Here is a 14477-nt window from a genome sequence, read left to right on the forward strand (position 1 = left end):
GTGTGACAACCAGGGGATCAAGCCTGGTCAACACAGGTTCATGAAAGGCAGGTCCTGACTGATCAAYGTGGTCTCCTTCTATGAATGGATGACTCGCCTAGTGGATGAGGGAAAGGCTATGGTCCTGGTCAACTTAGACTTCAGGCTTTGACACAGTCTCCCACTGTCTTCTCCTGGAGAAGCTGTCAGTTCATGGCTTAGATAGGTAGATTTCTCGCTGAGTGAAAAACTAGCTGGATGGACAGGCCTAGAGAGTGGTGGTGAATTAGGTTAAATTCAGCTGATGACTGGTCATGAGCAATGACCCCCAAGGGTAACTTCTGGTCCAGTCCTTTTAAATCTGGGGGAGGGGATTGAGTGAATCTTCAGAAAATTTGCAGATAACACCAATCTGGGAGGAAGTGTAGATTTTCTTGAGGGTAGGAAGTATTTACAGAGAGATCTGGACAATCAGTGGGCTGAGGTCAACCACATGAGGTTCAACAAGGCCATGTGTCAGATCCTGCACTTCAGTCACAACAACTCCATGCAAACTACAAGCTTGGTGTAGAGTGACTGGAAAGTTGTGTGTCATAAAATGATCTAGGAGTGTTGGCTGGCAACCAGTTGAACAGTTTTTACACAGAGTCTTGACCTGAAGGAATTCAATGACATTTAGCATTAATTTTGTATGCAAAGACTTTTGATACAATGTCATAAACATGATTAACCATATTATCATGCTAGTCTTTCAAGTATATTTGGGCATTCTGAGAAAAATATCAAAAAACTCTTTAATTTTATTGAATTGAGACACCAAGTTACCAAAATTTCACATATCTTTGTCATGGTATTTTAATGGCATTTGGTGGATATGAAGTGCCAGCAGAATTAGATATTATTTGAGAAGAAAATATATATAAATTAAAAAGCTGTGCTAGTACGCTGTTTGTAGATCTCACTTTGACAGCATGATTGTAAATGTATCATCTTTGCTACTTTGAAGTTTTAATGTCATCTTCTTTCATTTATGTCATTAAATATATATGCTGCTGAAGGTTAAAGGCTTTCATGATATCTTGCTTGAAAAATAAACATTTTGCAACTAGCCAACTGTTTATGAATATGCATTTGAGTAAGACAAGTATATTACATTTTTATTTTTGGCATGATTAACAATGATATGATAACAGATAAAGTTTATGTTTAGAGGAAGAAGGAACAGATGAAAAATTGATATAAAAGGATCTATAATTCAAACTCTATCATCAGATTTAACAATTCCTTTACTCTTTTGGGAGAAAAGAAGAAGTCTTTAGTATATTTTGCTAACAGATCTGGCAAGTACTTAGAATCATCTCTGAAAGGAATTTTCTTATTTCAGGTTTGAGAAGGGCTGTGGGAAAAAAAACACTCATTAAAAAAGAGAAAAAAATGAAAAAAAAATCTACAAAGTAGATGGAAAGAAAACCTGAAAGTAGTGGTTTACTAACTTTTTTATTATTATTTTTCATTTTTGATACAATCTTTATTTTCAGAAAGCTAAAGACTGATTATCAATCCTAAATCCAGTACAAAACCTTTGGGTCATAGGAAGAAAGCTACAACAATATAACTAAAGCTTGTAATTGTGATGCRAAGAAAATAAGCAGTTTAATTTCCTCAGGGCAATTTTATTAGGGTAAGTATTGCTTTGGGCAGTAAACATAATTATATATGATGCTATCAGTTATTGACTTTGATTAGTAAATATGCTTTATTTACTCTTTGAGGAAAGAAGCGGAAGCTTTCCTCTAATAATAATTGTTTTTCAGTTATTCCATATTCTTGAAATACCAACTAGGCTAGATATACTTAGATGAATTTCCGTACATCTTACCTAATGATTGCAATCATTTATAAGCTTTTAATTTATTTTCTTTCTAAAAGTAAAGCTAAACACAGAGCCTCTGGATGAAAATCTCCATACTATTTGATCTGTGTCACTTGATATGAAAACTAATGGAAAATCTTTTTATTTTTATTAAATAATTTTTTATTAAAAAAAATAAACTTTATTTCACTTTAAGTTAGCATTATCCAATACTGATACACTAACTCTCAAAGAAAATCAAATATCTTCTGTACGATAATACTTAAAATATGACGGCATGATATGACTCATTGAATTTAGCCAGCAATTTACAAACTACTTAAATTTCGTGGAAACTCCCTTTTGCTGCTGTCAGCCCAGAACTCTGACAGTGTCCATTTCTGTCTCTTTTAAGGTGATTCTGACCTACCCATGGAGACTGCCAGTGTGCTAGAATTTTGATTTCATAGATTTCCAATTTTAAAAGACTACTCTGTATCCTTCTGAGAATTTAACCCAGCTTACAGATGTGAAGATAGGGATCCCCAGGCATTTTTCTTCACATGTTTGAAACCTTGGAAATCGCATTGCCTATGAGAGAAGGCACCACCACGTGTCGTCTTGTTTTTACCTGGAAGTTTCATTTCAGCACTTTTGGAGATTTTTTTTTTTCTTACATATTTCTCTTATGTCAAGTTTCCAAATATTACCAGTGAATTCCTCTCTTGTCTTTGCCCACTTTTTTGCCCTCAAACCTGGATAACTTACAGAAAGAAAGACTAAATGGCTAAAGAAATGCCCAGGAAGACACAGCCTGATTTTAAGGCCATCACAACTAGCAGTGTGTTTATATGCACACCACTGAATAAGCGAACTCAAGGTTAGTTTTCAGCTTGTGACTTTGCTTGTTTCCTCTGTAATCTGACAGAAGATATTTTCTAACTATCTCTGAAGATACAATACTTTATTTCCTGTTTCAGGAAAGCATGTGCCCCTATTTCTCCTTTTTTTTTTTTTATTCCCTTTCATATCTTGTTTGTGTGCTTTTAAAATACTACATGCATCTACTGGAGATCATACCTTCATCACACCCTCTGCCACAGACTGCTGTCTGTTACGACTTACCTAATTTCTGTAGTGAGATACAGAATTTTTGTCCCTGAATGTCATTTGGATAATAACTCTGGGAAGTTATTCTGGCATATTTTTTTTCTTAAAATGTGAGCAGTCTTTATTTTTTTTTCCAGCAAGCTCAGAGAATTATGATTTTTTCTAATTTTTCTAGAGTCTCATCTCAGCCCAGTTCAGGGCCATCAATCACTGCCCTGCAGTGCTGCAGTGCTGCAACCTGGCTCTTGCCTGGCCACAGGACATCCGACCCCATCTCTATCCCCAGGCACCTACTCTCTTCAGATTGGGGCATAAGCCCTGGTGTCCTTTCCCCCCACAGTACCTGTACACAGTACATTTTTACTGTGTACATTTACAAATGTAAAAATGTACCATTTTTACTAGGATTCATAGAATACAAATTCATTGGAGATTCTGCCTTGACCAACTTTCTCTCTGAGGTCAAAGATTAAATATGCCTTGAAGACACTCAGAGAGGAGTGGGCAGCCTGCTGAAGCGAGCCTGCTGGTGCACGTAAAGGCTACATCAAAGATGCAGACCTAGACAAGAATACCAACGAGAACTGTGCAGGCTGCTCCGACTGCAGTTACTTTCTCCAGATGCATAATCTTCTGTATTCTGTGCTGTTTTCATATTTCAAATGCATATCCTTCTAATGAAATTTCTTCACATTCTGTGCTTATTTCATTATCTATATAAAAACTGTATGTTTCTGTTTTTTTCTTTATTAGAGATTTCTAAGCTTCAAATTATATTTAATCTAAAGACTTATTGAGAAATAAATATTTARTTGCTTAAAATACTAGTTTTCACATTTTAGCATTCTATAAAAGAGGAGTAAGAACAATAATAGCTGAGAGTTTCTAATCACTTCACTCTCTGACAAGGTATAACTTTATGCAGATTTAGTGTGTATTGTTAAAGGAATCCTTTGTGAATATATTTCATGCTTTATTTCATTTCTATAACTTTGCTAACTTAAAAAAAAGTGACTACCATGCATCATATAAATACCATTAACTTTCTAATGTTCATTTCCAAAAAATTCACAACTATCCAAACWGTCTGACTCTTGTTAACAAGATTTTACATGGGTTGGGGGTTAAATTCTAAACAGATTTGCTCTTTGGAGTGAGATGCAATATTGTCCTCTAATAAATCAGAAAAGAGGTCACACACTTAAAGAACAACAGTTCTTTAAGTTGCAGTGCTTAAAAAATGTGTGTAGTTTCTGTCATTAGCATAATTTTTCATTCCAGCTCATACTGAACAAGGTCTTGGAATATGAGGACATACTGGATAAAAAAGTTTTATTTTAACATGAATTGTGTTATGGAAGAGTGGAGACTGTTTGTCCAGTTCATGTCACAGATATTTCAGCATAAAGTTAAAAAAAATGAATATGACTTCCTTTCTCCCACACTGTAAAACTTAAGGTCTGATTTTCCTCTATGTGCTTATTACAGGTATATTCTTTATTGTACCTTTTTTTTTCTAAAAATGTTCTATATTTTCTCATATGTATTTCCCATTTTGTTTATAACTAGGCATCCTACACTAAAGAATCTGACCTGTGAATTCTCACCTTAGCAAATCCAGACATGTCTTTTAAGGACAGTGATGTACTTTTGCTGCTGCTCACAGCAGCAGCACACAGTCTCTGAGAGCCATCTCAAGCAGCAATTCAAAGAGATGTTTGTTCTGAGTGACACTAGACACTTTATACCCTACTATTGTATATTTTCTCTGGGTATTTCAGTCTCTTCAAGTACCCCTTGATGCAATCTTCCTGATTACAGCCTACATGATTTCATGATTGATGCAAAATATCACCTATTTCAAATATCTTTCAAGCAGTAAAAAAGTGCTATGCTTCAGTCTAATATGCTTACTTTCACAATTACCATAAAAAAAAATTACGACCTTTTCCTTAGTGCTTGTCATTTGATTTCCAAAATGGAAGAAAGAGATTCTAACAGAATAAAGACAGATTTTGTATTTGTGGTTTTGTTTCTTTCAAATCTAGCTAACTTTCCCAGATTAATTTTACTACTGATTAATATAAAAGTGAAATGTATTTCAATCTCTACTGTACTGTGCCTCGTCTATGCACGGAAACACACGCACAGAAGTGTAAGTCTAATTAAACACATCTCACTGCTCATTCTTCCCTATTGTGTGGCTTTGAAATGCTTTCTCTCAACCCTTGAAAGTGTGGACCTGTTGCACAGGTCCTAATAAGAGTCCTAATAAAAGTACTGGTAGATGTCTTAGATAAATACTTTGAATATTCCTCCATGCCTGCCTTCTTGCTGTGGTGTCTCTCTGAATAAGGGTCACATGTTCTATCCTCTCATATTAATGTGTCTTACCTGTAATATCTAACTTTGAACAGGATCTTGAGCCTTCTTTCACAGAGACCTGAGCTATTAATAAGCCTATGTTATATGCTGAAAGAAGATAGAGTAGCTACAATTCATCTCATTTAACTTTGGATGTTAGAGATAGCAAACTGATACAACCTGAGCTTTCTTCAGTCAGTGGACAGAAACAGTCACTCCCAGGGTAGGATTCATCTCATATATCTGGAACTCATATTGAGTCTAGTTTATGCATTCTAGATTTGGCATTGTAGAGGTTATCTAACCTAAAGGAAAAATCCCTCTCCAGGAGCTCTGCAAGGAGAAATCTGACAAACAGATGGGAGAGCAAAGCAGCTTCATATCACACCTACTTGGTGATATCACTTCAAGGAGGAAAAGCAAAAGGAGCACAAAACTGTAAAAAAGATTGTGCAGACTAATGAGTTTTAATGCTTATATTAACATTAAAGTAAGTATTTAGTTTAAAATCTTGTATTCTGAATTTAATTAGGAATATGCACATCTATCATGTGCAGCATTATTTCAGGAAAAGTGAAGCAATCAGTTTATGTATTCTGGATAGAGTTGTCAAGGCCAGGCCTCAGAAACTTCTGAGTTATTTCAGTGTATACGGTAGCAGTCTAAAGGAGGTAGTCCTACAGTCCTACAGATGCAGAATGAGAAGTTGAAATGAAAAGGCAGCCTGATGCAATGTATAGGAATTGGATTTTGGAGCTGAGAAGTGTCAGGGTGGGGAGCTCATTTCAAGCATCTCAGATTATTTTGCTGATTAAGCTCTACATTATGTCCTACCTTCTCCCCTCTCTATCTCCTTTTACATGTACCCTATACCTGCAGCTAAATGCACAACCATTGCCTGGATCCTGACTGTATCGGTGGCAAAAACTTTGACTTTTATTTCTAAGACTATTTTACGGTACACAGGAAGGAAAAACCTCTTTTGCAGTTCTGGGCAACCAGCATTTCTTTGAAGCTTCTACTTTAGAGTGTGACATTGCAAAGATTTTTCAGTTAGAYCAACAGGAGATTAAATCACAGATTAGACAGATGTTTCATTGAAGTTTGCATGAATGAGTGATGTACTTGTGAATATCTAACAGGTAAGAGACTTATTTTTATCTGATGTGTCACCTAAACAACTCCTGTAGTGACCATGTCCTGTGGAGGCTTGGCAGAACACATTAGACTAGAGTGAATCACAAAAAGCTATTTAAAAAGTGACATTATAGAAACTACTATCACCTTCTAACTGACTTGCTTGAAGTAAAGGAACATAGTAGTGTATTCATGCAAAAGATACATCAAAGAGTTCATAAGCACTGTGGCATCATTCTTGTGTATTTCACTGTTCATTGTGTTCAGTCTGAAAACACAACTAGATGCTAAGAAAAACACAGACAAAAAGAGAAGCAAAATAGGGGCAAWTWTTTTTTTTTTCTAGAGGATTTCCACCTGCTTTCAGACACACCAGTTCCAGTGCATTTGAATATACAAAGGATTTATGCTGTGAAGAAAGTTTGTATTGCTTTGGTTCAGCAAATCCGGAGGTGCTCTGCAGTTGCTGTGGTACAAGCTTTCAGCTGTATAGTTKCTTCTACAACTGCTTCTATTTCTGCAATGTGACTATAGAACCTCTGAGTCTTACAATAATAATTTTAATTGGCTTTATTACATTGGTTTTGGTCTATAGAATAATAAGAAAAAAAGTCTAAAAGACTGACAGATCCAAAAAGAGCTGCAAGGGAATAGTTCTGAGTAATGTAAATTTAAATGTAAAAGTGATAATGGATTTAAGTTTCAGAGGTAAGTAGTATTTTACATCTGAATCTTATTGCTCCAAACAATCATTGGAACATTATAGTTTTGCATCAACTCATTCTTTACAAAAATGCAAAAACTTTTTCATTGCTGAAAATGTTGAGCTGAAAATGTTTAGACCTACAACTCATTGGGAAAGGCAGCATTTCCAACAGTATAGAACAACCATTAAATCTGCACTGATTGACCAGCATTACCCTATATGGAGGAGAACGACCTATGAATTTAATGATACACTATATTTTGTTCCTCAAAGACAATCCAAGTATCAGTCAGCATGAAGCATATCTGACTGGATGATAGCACATAATGGAAAAACTTACATGAATCATTCACATACTGCTTGATTTCTCTTCTTTATTTTCAGACTTTCTGTTCAATAATAGGCTAATAATCTCCATGAAAAACAGTGAGTTTATAATAGTCTTTGAAAACTAACAGATATAAACCATAGGAGTGAAAGAGTCAAAAAAAGCAGGATAAAASTCACAAGCGAGTTCTAAAAGGACATATCATGTCTCTTTACTGGAAGATACAAGTTATCTCATGTCAGGAGTTGAATTCTATCGCTTATTCTAGGTCCTTTCAGKATAATTATTCTTTACAGTCTGCAGGGTCTTTGATGATTAAAAGTAGGGTAAGAATCTGTGCCTTTATGTACTAACAATTAATATATCTGGAACATCTGGGACTTTAAAGGATGTCTTAAGGACAATAATGCATCCTCTTGGTAATTACCTTCTATCTGACTCTTTAGAAGAGAGCTTGAATAGCATGTAATAATAAAGCATGGACAATATGGAGAACAATGAAAAGAAACAAAATCTGGAACAGCTGTGCACTAAATGAACATCATCAAATCAACCCATAGAGTGAATGAGGGGTTTTGTGAAAAAAAAAAAAAAAAAAGAAAAAAACATATTTTGATAATTTCATTAAACATCAAATATACATAGAAAAATGCAATAAAATCTGTTTTTTTTCTAAATTCTGACTWTGACTTTTCAATTCCAGTAAGATATATTCTTTATAAGGCTCAGGTTGCAATGGTGTGATTTACATATCTTTCTTGAATACCTTGATTGGATCATTTTATTGTGAGCATATACAACTTTAACAATACTCTACTTCCATGCAGTATCATAAAACCTTCAGTAATTACTTTCTTATCACGTGTTACTGTGAGGATTTTTTTTTGACCATCACAGGAATTTTAAAATTAATTTTAACTGGAAAAATGTTGCAAATACCAATTAAATTATTATATATATGTTCTTTTTCTTTGCTTGCACAATCTGAAATTAAAGTCATATATCTTAAAAGTAATATTTCTGGATATTTTTGGAAAAGGACATTATTGTCACGATTATGACAAGCTGGAGCTTAGAAAAGATTTTCTAGCTCTCAACACCTTTTTTTTTTTTTTTTTTTTTTAAAAAATCTGTTTCAGTTGTCCTGTTCTGCACATGGTATTTTCATTGTTTTGAAATCAATATGTGAACTGTGAACAAGTTTCTGTATGGAGGGAAAAATCTTTTCTTTTGTGTTCAAGCTGTGTATTACATGAATCATTTGACTGAAAGGAAAGATGCTTGAAATCAGTTTACTTTTTTTTTTATATACAGAATTACAATCCCATTTTGCATAGCATTTTTGGAAAGTTATTTATTCATTGCSCGTGCCAACATACACATATTGTCAGCTAGAGCAATGGCTTGTATAACACATGCTTATACATGTTTTCAAATTATAATGTCATTTTCATAAGAAGGCTAAAAACAACAAAGAAATTAACTGATAATTAACACTATTTCAATAAACTTTATTTATCTGTTTTCTGGAAATCCAAATCTGTTTAAAATCAGTCTAATCAGATCTAGAAAAAAAAATCAAATATAGAAATAACTATATAGCAAGTAAACTTCTAGCTTTGTTTTTCCGRTACCTCAGGCTACAGATGTCCCTCTGAAGTTTAAAGTCATGTGTCAACATGAATTTGACTTGCATTAATGATGAACCTGACTCCTGTCATTCAAATTCTATTTCTAGATAGAAATATAAAGAATTGGGTGTATAATTTCAGAACTAAATAAGAATAATCCTAAACCAATACCAGCTTGAATCATCAATACCAACAATATCCATCTCTTCAATAGTAGGGAGGGGGAAGAGAGAAAAGATTTCTTTTCAAAATTCTTCTCCAAATATTTTTTGAGTATATATTTCTCCCTGGAAATACCTCTTACTCTTTTCACATCAATACATTCTAATACCTTSAGTACCTTCTCCTGCCTTTCCTGAACTGGGGTTACTGCAGATGGAACAATGTACCTTAAGATGTAAGTGGGACTTCTGCAAAATTTTGCTGAATTCTGAATAGCTTGTTCCTGCATTGCAATAATCTAAATACAGAATTGAAGAAAACTCCACTGAGACTTTGAGTCTTGTCCTACATGTTTTTCTCTCCTTCACCTGACTAAGAAGAAGGAGATAATGTATTTTCTTATTAGATTCTACTTCTATGCAACTCTGTAGGGATTATCTGCAATTTTATGCTCTCACAAATAGGTGGCACTAATGAATTCTACATTTTTAATAATTTCTTCATTTCAGAATAGGAAAATATAGCTCGGTCCTGCCCTTTGAGAAACACCTTATTAATCTTTACTACCGGTAGCAACATTGAACTAGGTTATGAAGGCTGAAGTAGATACAGAAGACTGTTTTCCACTTACAAGAGATCAGTAACTTCTACATTCACTGGTGTAGGAGAAGAGTGCCTACATATTGCATGAAAATGAGAAAAGTTTGTTATTCTTTAGTATGAAGTATGTCTAGGATGACATAATGTATTAACAGTTCTTATTAAAGAACTCATTAAATTAATTGGACATGAAATATTATGTGGCAAACTAGAAACGTCAAATAGGTATCACCTTGAAATGTGAATTCAAGTCACTCTCTCTGACAGTGTACACTGGGGCAGCCTTCTGAGTGTGAACATAATTAGGGCTACTTTTTCAACTTGAGCCAGTATAGATTTGGGRTTATCATTATCTTCTAAATAGGATGCTTCCAGAGATAATGCTAACTTCCTGGACAGAGTTGGGCAATCCATTATTATCTTTTTTTTTGATACTGCCAAGAAATGAATCTGACCTCAATATRTGCACTGAATAAGCCTATCTATCTGTCTTTACTGTATAGGTAGATAGGTGCATACACTCATACACATACACATATGGCATTAAATAACACCTACTGCAATCTTGTTTAAATTTATCATATGCTGCTAATGAAGTTTTATGCTATTGGGCAAGTAATATGAGTAGCTCATCACATAGAAAGAATGTATGAGAATTTTAAGACCAATCTGTATTTTAAAACTCTTACTACTTTGAAGGCCATGACATAAGCATTTTTTTGATGCAAGGTAACATTTTTTGCACTAAGAGAAAGAATTAAAAGCACATCTTGAGAAACAAATGAAATTCCTACTAAAACAGGCACAGAACTATTTAGCATTTTGAAAATGAGTGTTGCAATTACTTATCTATTTCATAGATCAGGAATTATAAACTGAGAAAAAAATTTCCATGGAATATTTTCTGAAAAATAATGAAGTAAAAGGAGTTGAAAAAATGGAATAAAATCAGAATGAGAAGAAAATATGCACTGTTTGCATGCAGCCCGTATTGATGTGTATGATGTACACTCCAGCTGAAGAAACACAAGGAAASACCATCTCTCAGAAACATCATTCTCCATGGGTGTTTCTTATTACAGTGAAAATGTGGAAAATATATATTATTCTCCCTTGCAATATCCTGAGGTGCTGTCTTCTGTAGTGACATTGATGTTAATATATACACAGTTCCAGTGTCATTTTTGGGGGGTCTATACCTAGCAGGCAAAGACTGGTCTCTCTTACAGGCTGGCTGCTTTTAAAGGCCACTTGAAAATAGTCCACTACCTGTAGTAACTCTAGAAATGTGCCAATGAACTCTCTGAAAGTGTGACTGCTGGTCTGAAGAGAAAGCATGCCCAAATCATTGCACCACATCTATGGAATTCTAATTCTCGTCTATGGCAAGGAGAATTGCCACATCTAGTTCCAGCAATTGCACCTGCACCTGCTATACAGTGGATATACAAGAAAGATTATTCCTATGCTTTATTTATTTGTTTGTTTGTTTGTTTGTTTGTTTGTTTGTTTTTCCCAATCCTTCAGCTTTGTAAAATATTTTAGGAAGAGACATTAGGATAAAAGTTGCATGAATCACTCTGGTCTTTATCATAACATGGTTAGGAAGGAGCTCCAGGTTTAGCGTGTTCTATTTCTTCTCTCCTTGTTCTGCTGAACTGTGACTCTCGCAAGTGCGTTCTTAAAACTCCTGATGTGGCCATGCTGCAAACAGTAACACTACATTGACCAGGGTTTAAAGCAACCCTAAAATATTAACAAAGATTTTTTATTTCATTTGACCTATTTGTCTTGCTTTAGAAATACCTATCCTTTCACAGGCAAACTAAGCCTTCTCAATTTACTGTTGTTTATCCTCTCTCACCTGAAAGATGTCTGCAAAAAAGAGACACAGTAGATAAAATGGTGATACAATCTATCACCATTTTACTATCTATCTCTATGTAAGGAAGGAAGATACATAGATTTCTAGATACTAGAAAATTAGATATGAACTTGAATGTGAGTATATATCAAATGACCCCTCCCTCCCCCATTTTTTTTCCCCCAGGTGATTAACACTCATCTGAAAACAAACAATTAAAACAGGTCATTTTCTTGACCAATAATTATAATTCAAATGTAAAAGAAATAGTGCTGGCAATATGCATTCTGTGTATCATTTGAGAAAGTCTGGAGTATTATCTCATGGTACAGTGTATGACAAATTTAGTCACTGAAATCTAAAAATCTGTAAAAGGAGGAGGGAAAGAAAAAAAACTATTTCAGTGTTGAGAAATATTTAAAAGGCTATGTCTCCAAATTTTCACAGAAATGACAGATTTTAAAATGAATGCAATAATTTGAAAGTCAAAATTCATAATATGTCTGAAGAATAAAATAAGTAAGGCTGTGATAGTACCTTCACAGACCAAGAAATACTGATGAGGATGTAGCTATGACAGATTATCAGGAGATGGTAATTGGTAAGAAACTTGCAAGAAAGCTAAAGAAGAGGTGAATAAATAGTGTGACAAGAGTTGTTAAGCAGATGTCTCCTAGCAATATTTGAAATAAGCATACTTTCACAAAGACTGGATAAGGAATTTTTTTTACTGTGAAGATAGTAAAGCAGTGTACAAGTGCATCCACACCCACAATGAGACAACTATATAACCTTTCCAAAAGTGTTCGGATGGTGCAAACTTGTAAAGAAGCCATACACTGACAAGAGACAAAAAAAAAACGAACACCATCACTCCATTGCAAAGGAGCAATTTACTAAAATACCATCATCATCCATCAGCTACTAATCTTTAAATAGCAATAATTACCAAATGTCCTTGTGCATACTAAACTAGATAGAGAAGCATATAAACACACTGCTAGATCACTTAAGCAATAAGTTACAATTATCACTCAGCTTAAGCAAATATGAGACTTTCTGTGACTTAGATTTCACAAAAAGAATATAGAGACTCGGGAAATTATACTGCCTTAAGTAGTAGAAGAGTTCTCTTATATTGAAATATCTTTCTTCAATCTTAAAGGAAAGAAATTATAAATTCATCCCAAAAGTAATTTCCTTTACAAAAAAACCTCCCCCTTATCTGTTTACAGTGGATTGCCTCTGAATTCTGGATTTGTTTTGGAAAGCTTTCCAAAATTCAGAAACGTTACATAAGAGTACTCTTCAAAGTCATAAACTGTCTCAGGTAATATAATTTGTCAATAATTTGCTTTCAGATACAGATTAAGGGTGTAAAACTGTGCCAGATCTATTTACTACCTCACTGAGGTTCTTAAATCATTCAGTCTATCTGTGTACTATATTAAAAATCTACAAAGACAAGTTGAGATTGCCCTCAAGAACACAAGAACTAACACAGATATGACTTTAAATTTGTCATTGTGTCTATTCATATGCTGAGAACTAGAAATACAGAGAGTCAATGTGATTTACAGCACAGGGCAGTAATGTCTACACAAAACACAGATTTCATGATATCTCAAGGATATTTGGCACAATATAGGTTCCCCTATCGCCATAGAATCCAGATAGCAAAACATTTTTCAATGTAACTTAGTTTCAGATTAAAGGAAATTAGTTGTGCTTCAACAGCTTGGAACAAAAAAATATCTGCAGTAATSAGAGGACACTGCAAAACCTGTATCTAAGCAAACAGAGAATGTAGAAGCTCACACATAAAGATGTTCAGTTTGTTATCTTAATTCTACCTGTCTGGTCTGTAGCTGGTAGTTTTGGTAAACACTTTTTTTTCTCCAAAAATATCAAGTTGAAGTTTTTATGTTGGATAACTTGACATTTTCAAATTCYAGCTCAAAATATATTTAGTCTGTTCCAAAGCTTGAAAATTGTAAGAGCTTGTTTATTAGGACATAAGCACAGATAGTTTTAGGTATTTTGAAATACAGTTCCACCTCTATTGTATCTCCCTTTAAGATAAAATTTTAAATTTTTGCATTTTTTRCATATCCATTTATCTATGAAATTTAGTTTGACTCCATTTGAATTTACATTGTGCTATACAAGAAACAGACTTCTATGTGTAGAAGTCCTAGAATATGTTCTAAATATTGTGTTGTCTGTAATATACAGTGTTRTTATGCTCTGCACAAAATAGAATATAAATCACTTGTTTACATCCTAAACTTCCCCAGTCTTTATAACAAAAGATTCTTTATTAGTGCTTCTGGACAAACTTTGTTGTTCCTTCTGCCTCCTAATGATGCAAAGAGAAAAATCTAGACTATCATACCACTTCATCCGTGTCCCTGTCCTGCATGAGTCATACAATGTGCTTCTCACTGCATATTTTAGCAGAACCAAGATTGAGCCAAGGTCCTTAGTCCAACTTCTTTGGTTTTATTTATTGTTCTTTCAATAAAACTATAAATGTTGAACATTTAAGTATTGTTTCACAACAGATGAACCACCATACTGCAGCTATATGGATATTATATAGAATACCAAAACTGCCTTTATTTTAACAGAAAACAGTAAGCTCTGAAAGAACAGGCAACTTCCAGCAGAAGAGCTTTGCAGTCTCAGTGCTTGCTTCTCTGAACTGTGAGCAGTCAGATATACTGAGATAGGCAATGCCCACT

General features: G+C 34.2%; 1 long non-coding RNA gene across 2 annotated transcripts in view; it reads left to right on the plus strand.

The window, feature by feature from the left end:
- Window positions 1-3452, plus strand: part of LOC112945467 — an 82860-nt gene extending 79408 nt beyond the window's left edge. The window contains exons 1-3 of one of the 2 annotated variants that reach the window (XR_003249015.1): window positions 1611-1660; window positions 2247-2326; window positions 3403-3452. This is a non-coding gene — a long non-coding RNA (uncharacterized LOC112945467). Of the gene's footprint in view, window positions 1-1610; window positions 1661-2246; window positions 2327-3402 lie in introns of those variants that run through there. The other variant, XR_003249014.1, reaches the window with a different exon arrangement.
- Window positions 3453-14477: the final 11025 nt, after the last annotated feature.

This window comes from Nothoprocta perdicaria, unplaced genomic scaffold, assembly GCF_003342845.1.
Source record: "Nothoprocta perdicaria isolate Ctin4 unplaced genomic scaffold, notPer1 scaffold_19, whole genome shotgun sequence".
NCBI classification, from domain to species: domain Eukaryota; kingdom Metazoa; phylum Chordata; class Aves; order Tinamiformes; family Tinamidae; genus Nothoprocta; species Nothoprocta perdicaria.